The sequence below is a fragment of the Peromyscus leucopus genome, chromosome 8b (assembly GCF_004664715.2).
Source record: "Peromyscus leucopus breed LL Stock chromosome 8b, UCI_PerLeu_2.1, whole genome shotgun sequence".
Lineage (NCBI taxonomy): Eukaryota > Metazoa > Chordata > Mammalia > Rodentia > Cricetidae > Peromyscus > Peromyscus leucopus.
In genome coordinates this window covers 38,267,708-38,281,683 of record NC_051086.1, presented here as the reverse complement: position 1 = coordinate 38,281,683, position 13,976 = coordinate 38,267,708, and positions in this window count along the sequence as shown.

The following is a 13,976-nucleotide window of genomic DNA, read 5'->3' as shown; positions in this document are numbered from 1 at the left end:
GAAGTGTCCCTGTGTAAGCCCCAGGTTCCAAACAGCCAGCTCATGCACTAAGGACAGGTCCTGGTCCCACTGCCTGAGTGCCTCCCAAACAGTTCAAGCTAACCAACTGTCTCACTTATCCAGAGGGCCTGATCCAGTTGGGGGCTCCTCAGCTATTGGTTCATAGTTCATGTGTTTCCATTAGTTTGGTTATTTGTCCCTGTGCTTTTTCCAATCTTGGTCTCAACAATTCTCGCTCATACAATCCCTCCTCTTTCTCGCCAATTGGACTCCTGGAGCTCCACCTGCGGCCTGGCCATGGATCTTTGCATCCACTTCCCTTAATCATTGGATGAGATTTCTAGCATGACAGTTAGGGTGTTTGGCCATCCTATCACCAGCGACCATTGCCAGTAGTCTATTGTGGAGGAATCTTTGTGGATTTCTATGGGCCTCTCTAGCACTTTGCTTCTTCCTATTCCCATGTGGTCTTCATTTATCATGGTCTCTTATTCCTTGTTCTCCCTCTCTGTTCTTGATCCAGCTGGGATCTCCTGCTCCCCAAGTTCTCTTTCCCTCGAACCTTGCCCATCATTACCCCCACTCACATCCAGGTTGTTCATGTAGATCTCATCCATTTCTCTGTCATTGGGCAATCCCTGTGTCTTTCTTGGGGTCCTGTTTTCTAGGTAGCCTCCCTGGAGTTGTGAGTAGCAGTCTAGTCATCTTTGTTTTACATCTAGTATTCTCCTATGAGTGAGTACATACCATGTTTGTCTTTCTGAGTTTGGGTTACTTCACTCAGGATGATTTTTTCTAGATCCATCCATTTGCCTGCAAACCTCATGTCATTGTTTTTCTCTGCTGAGTAGTACTCCGTTGTGTATATGTACCACATTTTATTTATCCATTCTTCAGTTGAATGGCATCTAGGTTGTTTCCAGGTTCTGGCTATTACAAACAATGCTGGTATGAACATAGCTGAGACACAAAATAAAACAAACAACAGCAAGTGCTTATCTTGTTAAATGCATTGTAACTAAAAAGTAATGGCCTAGTGATATGGCTCAGCAGGTAAGGGTATTTGCCACAGAGCCCAATGATCTGAATTCAAGCCCCAGAACTCAAACAAAAATTGAAGGACAGAACAGACATCACAGAGTCATCCTCTGACTTCCATATGTGCACTGTAGTATGCACACTACCACATGTATACAACATGTACACACAAACACAATAATAATGATGATGATGATGATGGTGATAATGATAATAACTAAGAACAAGAATCACTATGTGCTGGCTAGTTTTATGTCAACTTGACACAGGCTAGAGTCATCAGAGAGGAGGGAGCCACAATTGAGAAATGCCTCCATAAGATTAGGCTATAAGCAAGCCTGTAGGGCATTTTCTTAGTTAATGATTGGGGGTGGGGAGGACCCAGTCTATTGTGGGTGGTGCCACCCCTGAGCTGGTGGCCCTGGGTTCTGTAAGAAAGCAGGATGAGTAAGCTGTGAGGAGCAAGCCAGGAAGTAGCTCCCCTCCCCAGTCAGCTCCTGCCTCCAGGTCCCTGCCCTGCTTGACTTCCTGCCCTGACCTCCTGCGGTGATGGACAGTGACGTGGAAGTGTGAGCCCAATAAACCCTTTCCTCCCCAATTTGCTTGTGGTCATGGTGTTTCAGCACAGCCATAGTAACCCTGACAAAAACACCACAGTTCTGCGTTCTCAGCCTTGTAACCCTGGAGGGCATGGACTTGCAGAATCAACCCATGAAACTAGATTGTGTGAGTCAGGAAAGAGGAGAAATATTGATTTGAATGCTTCATTCAAATAGAGTGCAGAAAACTGTCTGGAACTCTGAGCTCTGCTTTGTGCCTGCTGGTTGCATCCTAATAGTCGTTAAATCACATCCTGCCTCTGGGCCTCGGATTTCTCAACGGCCACGTGGGAGGTCAGCTTAGGGTTGCAGTGGGTCTCACTCTGTGTCGAGGCATTCCCTACCAAAATGTATGCCCACCTGAAACCTGCAGCTCTGACCTGGTCTGGATAAGGGTCTCTGCGGTCAGGTTGCTGTGAAGCTATGCTGGGGTAGCACAGGACTGGGATCCTAATAAAAAGAAGAAACTTCGGGCACAGATGCATATAGGAGAGGGCTGTATGTAGGAAGACCATGGCAGAAACTGGACGAAAGTATCGCCAAGGCACACAGCATCACTGACTCCTCGAAGGAAGATATTTTCCCTGAGAGCCCTTTAAAAAGACCATGGGCTTGCTGACACCTTGAGACTCGAGTCCCCAGCATTAGAGTGTGACATCGTCTGTTGTGTTTTGGCTACCCCGTTCCTGGCATTTTGTTACAGGACTCCTAAGGAACCAATACATATTCCCTCAAAGGACATACAACTTTACAGCTTATGGACAGTTCTACTAAGAGCGACATACCAAGACAGGCTCTGAGGCTACATAGCATGTGGGGTTGACACGTCATCTGACCTACGGAGAGAAGGTGGGGGCAAGTGTGCTGAGTTTTGCCACGTCTAGTTAACCAGTGTGCCTTATGCTCTGATAAAGCATGATGAAATTGTTTTAAATCCCCGCCAGGAGGAAATGCATTGTGGGCAGGGGAGTCATGGCAGGATCACACCTTCATACAGCCCTGCACCGACTCTTTCCAGGAGGCCCGACCTCTCCCTTCTGGAGACAGCCAAGGGTTCTGTCACCCTCTCTGCTTTGCCTTCATGATCTGGCATCACAATGCCAGGTTTCTGAAATGGTTTTCCAACTGCCACATGGAGACCACGACCAGAATGGAACACCAGGGATAGGGTTAGTGGATAAATAAACTAGTTTGGATGCTGCAGGAGCCTAAGTACCCATGCTTCTCAGAGAAGGATGCAGAGATTCAAGCCTCCTAGAGTCCTCCAGGGGTTCAATCAGGCCAGGTCCCTTTGCTCAGATTACTGCGTCTACCTTGCCCAATTGTTCCTGATGCCCGGTTAGACACAGCCAGGTAAGACTTGGTACAAACAGAAGGCTCAAAAGGAACAGTTCTTTGCAAGTTAGAAGAGAACAGATCAGCCCCTCTCTGAAGACACCTGGGCTTTGAAATGCCATCTTCTTCATCATGAAACCCCATCTCCTGAGCTCTTTGCTCTTCTCCTACCCCAGGGAGTTCTGACCATATTAGGAAAGGCTGCTGCAGGGATATAAAGAGCCCAGGAGCCCTGCCAAGGGCCACTCCTAAAATAATAGGTCACTTAATTCCAATCCCATCCTAGGAAAATCCCCCAGCTTATAGAGACAGTGGGGAGCTGAATTTCTTGGGGGAATTTCAGAGGCTTGGTACTCCAGCAATGTTTTGAAGATGAGAGTCTATCATGGCAGGTAAGGTACAGTGATGGGAGCATGAAGATGCTTACTCATATCTCAATGGACCAGAAAGTGATGCAGAACAGTAAATAAAGCCTGGCCATAAATCTCAAGGTCTACCCCTACTCCCTCAGCTTTCCAAACACCACCATCAACCAGGGACTAAGTACTCAAACACACGTGCCTGTAAGAGACATTTCATATTCAAACCGTAACAGTCTATCTGAGTCCTCTAGTTCTATGGAGTTCACATGCCCTGGGGCCTCCTAGCCGCCCCTCAGCTATAACATCTGCCTGCTGCTCTCTTCACAGCGTGAATGTCTCTCAGCAAACACCTGCATTAATATCACTTCTGCATTCCATGCAGCAGATTACTTAGATCATTCTGCCAAATGAGGTCTGGGTTAGAGCTGCCAATCACGCAGCCCTTTCAAAATGACAGCAGCAGCAGCCAGGCTGGCTGAAACATAAGGACACATTGTAGGATCACTGAAATCCTAAACACAGAGCAGGCAGCAGAGAAGGGGCAAACCCCCCAGGGTGCTACCCAGCTTACCTGGAGTTGTACTACAGAGGCAAAGACCATACCGTAAGAGACACAGCTTCCAAGAACTTACCTCATTTCAGTTCAAACAGCCAGAGCTACTGCAAAAAGAACCTTGCGCTCTAAGAGAACACTGGCCTGGACAGAACTCTCAGTGCCTTGCCAAGTAGCCTAGCCAAATTCCCACCTATCCCTAGGCTAGGTATTCCTCCTTCATAAAATGAGGTCAATTCCTGGCCTCTAAAGCTCCAAATAAGGCTTTTCACAAATCTTCAGAACTCACTGATTTTCCAAACACATACTAGATGTCAGTGTGATCTTTAATCACTTTATTGATTTACTCAATAGATATGTATTGAGTAGCTTCTCTATTCAGGGCAGATATCAGACAATGAAGAAGACAGATGTAATCTATGTCCTTCTGGCCTACAAGTGGAACCAGATGCCAAATAAACAATTACTTAATTAATAGGATGAAAGATAGGAGGAAGGCGGGGGCAGATTCTCCCAAGAGCCAAGTCCCCTTAGATTGTGTTGAGGGAGATTCTGTTACCTCACTTCTGACAAGCAGTTTGAGCATGGGTCTGAAGCCAAAGAGTTAGCTAGCATACAACCTCCAAAAGGACAGAGGAGAAAGAATCACCACTTGGGTACACTGCTAGGATGAAGACCGATGCCTAGTAGGCCTGCTCTGTCTCACACCCACACCCAGCCCTGTACATTAGACTCTCCAGACAGAAAAACTCCCTCCATTGCAGTCATCTCATGTTGGCTTGCCTGTGTGTGTCCTTTTCGCCCACCCAAAGAAGCCTGTGAGCCCAGGTCCACCTGGTGTACAGCAGCATTCCCAGCATAGGATGTGGCACATAATAGCTATGAAGAGTGTGATTATAATGGGCTGAGGACATGGAGGTAGCTCAGTGGTTAAAGCTTGCTGGACACCCAATATATCTGAAACAGAGCTCTGGGTCTAGTGAGAGATGCTCTTTAAAAAAAAAAAAAAGGTGGACAATAATACAGAAAGAAACCTGATGTTGACCTCTGGCCCTCTGCACATGGATAAATCTCTCTCTCTCTCTCTCTCTCTCTCTCTCTCTCTCTCTCTCTCTCTCTCACACACACACACACACACACACACACACACACACACGTATGGTTTCAAATGTAGATCTCACAAATGAGGAGCCTGAGGTCAAGAAACAAGGAACTAACAACTGTTGACAAGGTTACAGGGAAAGGGACGACTCATACACCATTAGTGGAAATATAAGTTAGTACTGCCACTACAGAAATTAGTGTGGAGATTCCTAAAAAAAAAAAAAAATCTGATCCAGCTGCATTATTTCTGGGTATTCAACCAAAGGAATCAAGGGTAGTATACAATATACACATTGCATATACATACTTACTGAAGCACTACTCAAAATAGTTGAGGTATGGAATCACCATAGGTGCCCATCAGTGGATAAATGGATTAGTAAAATGTATGCAGTAGAATATTATCAGCCATGAAGAAAAATGAAATATTATTTGAAAGAAAATAGATGGAACTGCAGGTCAACAAGAGAGTGAGGGTATAACTATAGATAATATGGGGAGTAAAAATGATAAAAAGTACTCTATATACATACAGGAAAGTATCAGAGTAAAAACCCATTGTTTTATAGAATTGATAAACAGAAAGCCACAAGCTGGCTGCTAGATTAAATAAGACCCAATAATTGCTGCCTGCAAGAAACACACTTTGCTAGCAAATACATACACAAATTGTAACTAAAGGGAAGAAAAGGAAGTAGGAGTAATGATACCCAACCAGACTGACATAAAGCCAAAATCAAAGGAGACAAAGAGGGTAAAGAGAATCTACATTTCTGTTGCTTCTTTTGAGACAGGGTGTTGCATGTAACCTAACTTGACCTGGAACTCCTTCCTCCATCTCCTAGCACTACAATGGTAAAGGCTATCTTTACCAAGATGATATAATGGTTATACACATATGTGTATGAAAGGTTGGTACTCTGAATTTCATTTTGCAAATAGGCCCTGGCACACAATCAGTGCAACACTTTAATACCCTACTGTCATTAAAAGCTAAATTATCCAGACAAAAACTAGAAAATAGATGGCAGAGCTGAAGTACAACAAAGATCAAGTGGAGTTAGCAGACATCTACAGAATAATACACCCAAACTCTGCAGAATGTACATTATTTTCAGCAACTTGCAGAATTTATACAAAACAGATCACATTTTGTACCATAAACCAAGCATACATTAACAAATAAAAAAACTGAAATAACTTCTTCATTTTATCAGATCATTATGGAGTAAAACTATAAATTAATGGCATGAGAAAATGGAGAAATAAGACAAACATGGATATTGAACAATATATCTTATCAGGCTCTGAGTCATTCCTGAATTCAAGGGGGGAATTAAAAATTCCTCTGCAAGAGAAATATGTGCTCTCAGCCACTGAGCCATGCCTCTAGCCCATCTCTATGGAAGTTGTAACTCAAGACCCAAAGGGAGAGTAGATAGAGTTAGGAAATACTTCTAGACAGAGACTGTTGATTGCTACAGACAAAATGTCTGTGGTAGAAACAGTGAATGTAAGAAGGTGAGGTGGTTACATCCGAGGGTTCCTGAAAGATCCATGTGGTAAAGGAGGTCACCAGCCCACGGAGCTGTTTTTGAGATGGGGCCAAGTGAAGGAGTTAGATGATTGAGGGTATGCCCTTGAGAGCGATAATGTGCCTCCGCCCCTTCCTCTTTCCAACGCTTCTCAGCCACTTTAACATGACTTACTCCTCCATGCCCCCACCGTCACATTTTGTGTTCTACAGGACACAGAGCCAGTCAAGCGGTCGTGGGCTGAAACCTCTGAAATCATCGGCCAACATAAGCCTTTTCTTTTGATAACTTGATTAGATCATTTGTCACAGAGAGCTAACTGAAGAGCAAGTTTGAGCAAAGAAAATGCAGAGACAGCATGATAGGAGATCAGCTTGAGAGAGTCAGGAGCTGGGTCATGAAGAGACTCATAGACATGTCCCAAAATCAAAGGGAAACAAAATAAAAGGGTGCACAGAGGTGGCTCTGAAGTGAGGATGGGAAACAGGATCATGAGTATCCCAGAATTCACTTTGGCTGAACAGAAAGAGCCAGAGTAGATATATAGCCAGTAGATGTCAAACTGCAGAAATCCAAGCAGGAAGTGATATGAGGCTTGACCAGGAGGGTGGATATCGCGTGAAATGGACAGCCCTAATTATGATTGAAAGACAAAATTGATGTGACTGTGATTGGGGAGCACATGTGAATGACAGTCCCAGGCATTTCCTCCAGAAGTGTCCAGAGAGAGGAGTCATTCACTGGAATAAAGAAACCTGCACCCTGGACGATCACCCAGGAGCCAATTATGAATTTCATCTTAGACATACAGAATCTCAGTGCATTCCAAGTGCCCAAGAAATGCTAATTGGGCCAATGCAGGTGCACAGCTAAGACTCAGCTATTGCTATACTATAACTGACCCCCAGTGCTGAGATCATCTAAAAGGCTAAAACTGCCTGGGGGTATGACTCAGTGGGTAAATCACTTGTTGCTATGAGTTTGAATCTAAAGATGAAAAGCCAGATGTGGTGATCAGATGCAATGGTTTTGCCCCATAAAAACCCATCATATGAAAAACTCATACTAAGTTCCACAAATGTCCCCAAGAACAGCAAGGCAAAATCATACCCAGAGATGAAACACTGGCTTTTCTTGACCCTGGGCACATTACTTAACTCCTCCACAGATCCACCTTGAAAAAGTGGGGACTGAAACATCCTTACATGCTGGACCACTGTGAAGATCAAATAGTAGGGTCTTGAGAAAGTGCTCCTCGAATGTATGGCAATGGTGGGGATGAACTCAAACAAAGCTGTGGAAAGTTGTGTCTCACTAATGAACAACTTTGGCTTCTAACATCTATTTTAAGTATCAAACCAGATTAGCAAAGAGGAAAAGATAGTGAATAGCAGATAATGAATGGGATCTATGAAAAAAAGGTTTTTCTTGTCTAAAAATATTGACATTAATTCACCCTAAAAAGAAATATGAAGAGTTGATCTAATAAATCTATTTTGCCAGACAGAAAAAAATTAGGATGATGAATGTGAGTCAAGTGGTGGCTTTAAAAACGAAACAAAACGGGGATTGTGTGGTGGTGGCTCAAGCATCCCTCATCATCATAAATGACATTCTTTCTGTAGTCATTAGGACAGGTGTTTGACACAAATTCTGAGAGTGGCCATAGAGTAATATCAGCAGCTAGAGTTTCACTGATGTGTTGCCATATGCCAGGCCACCATGGGCTAGATGCCCAATAAGCATTGCTTCGTCAAATCCTTGTTCCGTGAAAGATACTGTCCAGAGGAGGAATCTATTCCATTAAAGGAGAGAAAGGTATCAGAGCTAGTCAATGAATCGGGGCAGCACACACAAGTCAAGGCTACATGATACCAGAAATTTCTAGTACAAACTAGAATGTTTACATCCTGGAGGCTCTGCAGAGAGGTGGACAGAGGGAGTTGTGAGTCGAGGTCATCTTGCGATGACTGCGCTCTGAATAGCCTTGGGTCAAGAGTGACACATCCTTGGGGTTTCTTCCTGTTGTGGGAACCATCCCAGTGCTCTCCTGCGTGCACACTGGACTTCTAGGAAGCTCCTGGCCATTGTACTGAGACCTTGCTGCTTGCATTTTATTTCAGCCTCTCCACAGCATAGGGAGAGGAGAGCTTGTGTGGGTCTGTTCATTATCAATACAAAGCATGTGAGGGGCTGGAAAGACGGCTTGCAGCATAAGCACAAAGACTCAAGTTCAGCTCCCAGCACTTAGCTAAAAGCCAGGTATAGCTGTGCGCACACGTGACCCACCCTGGAGAGTGTAGAGGTGGGAGTTGCTAGAGGTTGCTGGTTTCCATCATAATTCCAGGCTAGTAAAAGACCCTGTCTCAAAGGAATAAGGCAGAGAATGACAGGCGAGGACACCCAATACCTTCCCCTGGCCTCTGAGTACACATGCCCACACACATACATGTACTTGCACCATATAGCCATTTACCACACTCCCATATACATTAGAGGCACACAAATAATAGTAAAGAATGTGAGGCTTGGGAGACTTTAATAAACTGCTCAAGGTAACACAGTAAAAGCTAGAATCTGAATTCACAGGCAAGACTAATTGAACCCAAAGTATCTTCATCAAGACATATACTTAACTGGCTCCTCCAACCTGAGTCTTTATCCTATAGGTAATGCTCCATTGAGGAACATGTGTGGATTGTGGTTGGCCAGCTTTCCCATTGTTGTTACGGAATACTTGACTTAAACAAACCAAGGGAATAAGGCTCTGCTTCAGTTCATAATTTGGTTCCATCACAGAAGAAGAGTGGAGCAGATAGATAGTCAACTCATGGTAGCTAGGCAACATGGAGAGAGGACCTGTCACCAATGACCTACTTCCTCCATCTGAACTCCACTTCCTGGAGCTTGCTCTCCCTCCTAAAACAGCGATGCCCACTGGGAACCAAGCATACAATGTATGAGGTGGGAGGTATATTTCAGAATCAAAACATCAGCCACTTTCAGAGATTTCGAGGAAAGTAAATTCTGGGGTCCCCACAGAGTCAAGTGGGGTCTGAGTTTGTGACTAAGCCAAGAGAGATACCTATGGTTGCATGTCTTTAAAGATGCAGAGTGAGTCATGGATGAGTTTTTTCAACTACTGGGCATCTTGCCATGAACCTGGGTCCTCAGAGTGGTTTTCAAACTCAAGAACTAAAATATAAAATAAAATCTGGGCCAACATCATTTCCCATGGGAAACAAAACATTATAGGTGGAGAAAGGAACAGTTGATCAGTTCAGCAAACTTAGCAAGGGCAGCAGGAAGGTACTCGGCACAGGATTCACGGGACTAGAAATGCAAGGCTGGCTTGAAGACCTTTCTGGATTCACTGCTCCAAGCCTTAGGTTTTTGTTTTCTGTTTTTTTAACTGAACTGTTACTAGTTTAGATGAGAGAATTTGAGGCTACCTCATAGTGCTGATAATCCTATGATAGCAGAGTAAAATGTTCTCTAAGCCATTCAGAAGACTTAAGAAATGCCTGCTTTAGTGAGGAAAAAAATTCAAATAGCTTTAACGCCATTCTCCACCATCTCACTCCTCCAAGTACACCAAGAAGACTGAGCTACCCAACTTTTCATCCCAAAGATTTCTGGCTTGATTCAGATGTAACCAAAGAGGGATGAAAAACCATGACTTCTACCTTCTAAGATTATACCCTCCACTCTGATGTTCAAGGAATCAATGGGTGGCATAGGAAAGTTTATGTTTAGCAGATAAGACCCAGAACTGGATTTCATGGGGACCTTTGGGATCTGTTGTTTCCTCCTTCCTAGCATATATTATGTCTGCCAGTCACAACACACCCGCTTTGTGTGTGTGTGTGTGTGTGTGTGTGTGTGTGTGTGTGAACTGTCCACTTGCCGTCCCTATGGTTTAGGTAGAATAATATCCCCCAACAGTCCAAACCTAACCCTGGCCCATTCACATCTTTCATCTCTGACCACCAAGAGTCTCAGTAATAAGAACACAATCAAAGCCATATGTCAGAAAACTCACACCAAGACTTAATGTTGTTACAGTGGGAACAGGGTTTTGTTTTCTGTTGCTGCTGACATACAGTCCTACGCTAAGTATTCCTACCAACATGCCAACGCCAAAGACAACCAGCCTGAGGATGAAGCCAGCCCCAGAAAAGGTAAATCCTTTGCTCAAAGAAATCACATGTTTGCACCTAATCCTCACCCAGCCTAATGTCCGTCTTCTTTCTTCCATCCTGCCAACCAATCACATTTCTTCCTGTCTAGACCAATTCAAGCTGAGTTCCTTTTATGTTACACACCAGAGAGATGCCTCAGTCAGGAAACAAGTCTTTCTTCCATTTCTATTTGGGAGAGTATTGTACATGTAAGCAGAAGTAGAGAATGTCATGGTCCTTTTCCTTGAGTAATTAATACTGTGGGTACCCAAGGTTTCTTCAGGTTGTGAAATTTTGTGGTTCTTGGATGACGACAACCATGAATGACAACAGCCATTCAGTCCATTCTACAGACAACCATCCTTCCTACGTCCTTCCTCCATAGCCCCTAGGTTCATCTCACCCAGTGTTCTGTCTCCATCCTGTCATACAAACCTCCAGCCCAACTTCAGATTGCAAAAGGGTGTAAAACGTTGAAGATGCTTCCTGTCCTGCAGGATCAAGTATTTAGCTGTGTTTTAATTCTTCATGAAAAAAATAAACAAGTGCATCCCTCTTAGTGTAAAATTTTACTTTTGTATTTTAACTAGTGATAAAAATTATTTGTATACAAAAGGATAATTGTTTTAAAAAATAAATGTTGTTATCATTTATTATCAGCAAATTTCTATTTGTATACCTATTTCATATGCCAGGGTTACATAAAAAAAATTGCATAAAATTTTAACTCCCTGGGTTACACAAAACATTTTGAGCAAAAAGTGATCTCAAATGAAAAAAGTCTAGGAAGCTCTGCCCTACCAGGTGGGAGAACCTAATACTGTCACTCTGCTAAGTGAACAGAAAACTAAAACAACTTTCAATGACGAATCATTTTACCCACAAATTAATGCACCTCTGAACTCTCACCGGAGAAGCTTCTTTTTTCAGTAGATGTTGATTAACACAAAGACCCACAAGTGGCCAAGGTGCAGAGAATTAAAAAGCCTACAGAATGTCCAATCGTAAATGGGACATCCATATCATACCTCCTCTTCCCAAGATTCAGGAATTCATGCTGAAGAGGAGCCAGAAGGTTGTGAGAGCCATGGGTGGTGATGCCTCCAAGGGAGCAGGGTTTTCCAGACACAGCAGGGCAGCAGCACATATGAACTCCCAGAGGCAGAGGCATGCGCAAAACCTGTGCAGATTTACACCACACAAAATCCCCACACGGAGAGAGGAGGTAAGCCTGAAGTTTGGCAGTTGATAGCTGCTGGGAGATGGAGAGCCAGTTAGTTTTCTTCAAGGGCATAATCTCAGGTAGGCTGACAGTACCCCAGTGCACGGCCACATATCTAAGAGTATGAAAGCAGCACAAATTTGGACTGGAGAGATTTTTTTTAAGACACAAAATTACATGGATAAGGAAGGTGGGTGATCTGGGAGGAATGGTAGAAGGTGCTGACTATGATCAAATGCACTGAACAAGATTCTCAGAGAAGTAATGAAACATGAAAAAACAAGCCCTTCCAAGAGTAACTTGTCCTATAGTAAGGTCCAGACTGCCTGGCTCTGAAATATCAAATATTCAGGTGATCCATCCCTTCGTCCTTTCCAACCCCACGCCCCACCCTGATCTTTACACATCTCTTCACTCTACTCTCCACATACCTTGCTTCCCCTCTACACCATGTCGATTCCCTTCTCAGAGTCTTTGTATGGCTATAAGCCCTCGCACCAGCCCCCAACTCAGCTGATGCCTTCTGTTCTTTGAGGATTCAATTTAAGTGTACCTTTAAAACATCCATTATTTTCACTGCCACCAAATTAATCTTATTCCATAACTTTAGTGATTTTTTTTCTCATTATCTTTATCTCAGTTGTAAGCAATCTTGTTTATTTACTCACTCATAGAAGTCTGCAACACTAAAATACAAGGCTTATAAGGACTGAAACTCCTATGTTCTATTCTTCAAGAGAATTCTCGGTGTCTAGCAGAGAGTTTATATAGAGGAAGGTATGCGAATATTGTGGCTGGGTGTATGGATGTGTAGATGAGTGCATGGATGGGAGGGAGGATGGATGGATGGGAGAATGGATGGATGGATGGGAGGGAGGAGGAATGGATGGAGGATGGGTAGATGGGAGGATTAGAGGATGGGTGGGTGGGTGGATGGATGTATGGATGGATGCACGCATGGATGAATGGGTGGGTGGATGGATGTGTGGATGGGAAGGAAGGAGGATGAATGGATGAGTAGATGAAAGATGGATGAGAAAGAAGGAAGATGGATGAGGGGATAGATGGATGGATAAATAGATGATATTATGGATGGATGGAAGGTGTGAGAATGGATGAGTGATGGGTGCCTGGATTGGTGGGAGCCAGTGAAATTCTAACTCAAGTCTAAGTCTCAGACTCAATGTAGCCTGTAGCCAATAGCCAGCAGTTCTGTCCTTAAGTGAGGTTCACCAGCTTGCCTGTTTTTCTCTGTAAAGTTGGGGTTGCTGTGGTGCTGTGAAGCTGAATTAGAACATTGGCATGGCCTGACAGAAATACCCAAAGAGAAAACAAGAACTGCAACAGTCACATCGGGATCTTCACATACTCCTGTAAGCTCTCTGCCTTCAGTAACCCTCCACAAACCAAGACACAGCAGGAAGGACTCTCCCGCCATTAGTTCTTAATGCAAACTTGAGGAAAGATGAAGAATTGCTGAGGCAGTCACAATAGAAGACACATTGCCTTCGCCTGTTGTCTGCCTCAGATCCGTAGCTATTCCTGAAAGGCAACTGGTTGCAAGGAAATTTTCATTTGCTTTTGGATAAAGAACAATGTGACATTTTTGACAATGTAGTGTAAAATATGCCACATTTCTTAAACAAAGTGAGACATAATAAAAATGAACTATAAGGTTCCATGGGAGAGCTAAGATTAGAAAGGAGCCCATAGTTCTTTGTAGACTGCCATAATGTTTTATCAACCTCATGTACAAATATAAAACCAGTAATGATGGGTATAATTAAATAATTGTACTCATGGCTTTTTTTTACTTCTACCCCTACTGGGCCACATGCTCCATGAAGGCAAAGAGTGTGTCTGTTTATGATGGGGAACCTAGAAGTGATAGAGCAGGTGGCCAAATATTACCTGAATGAACGGAATGATCAGTCACTCTCTGTTACATAGATAAGTTCCATGCCAGGTGTAGTAGTGCACACCTATAATCCCAGCCCTTGAGAAGTCAAAGCAGAAAGACTAGGAATTCAAAGCCAGCCTGGAGTGC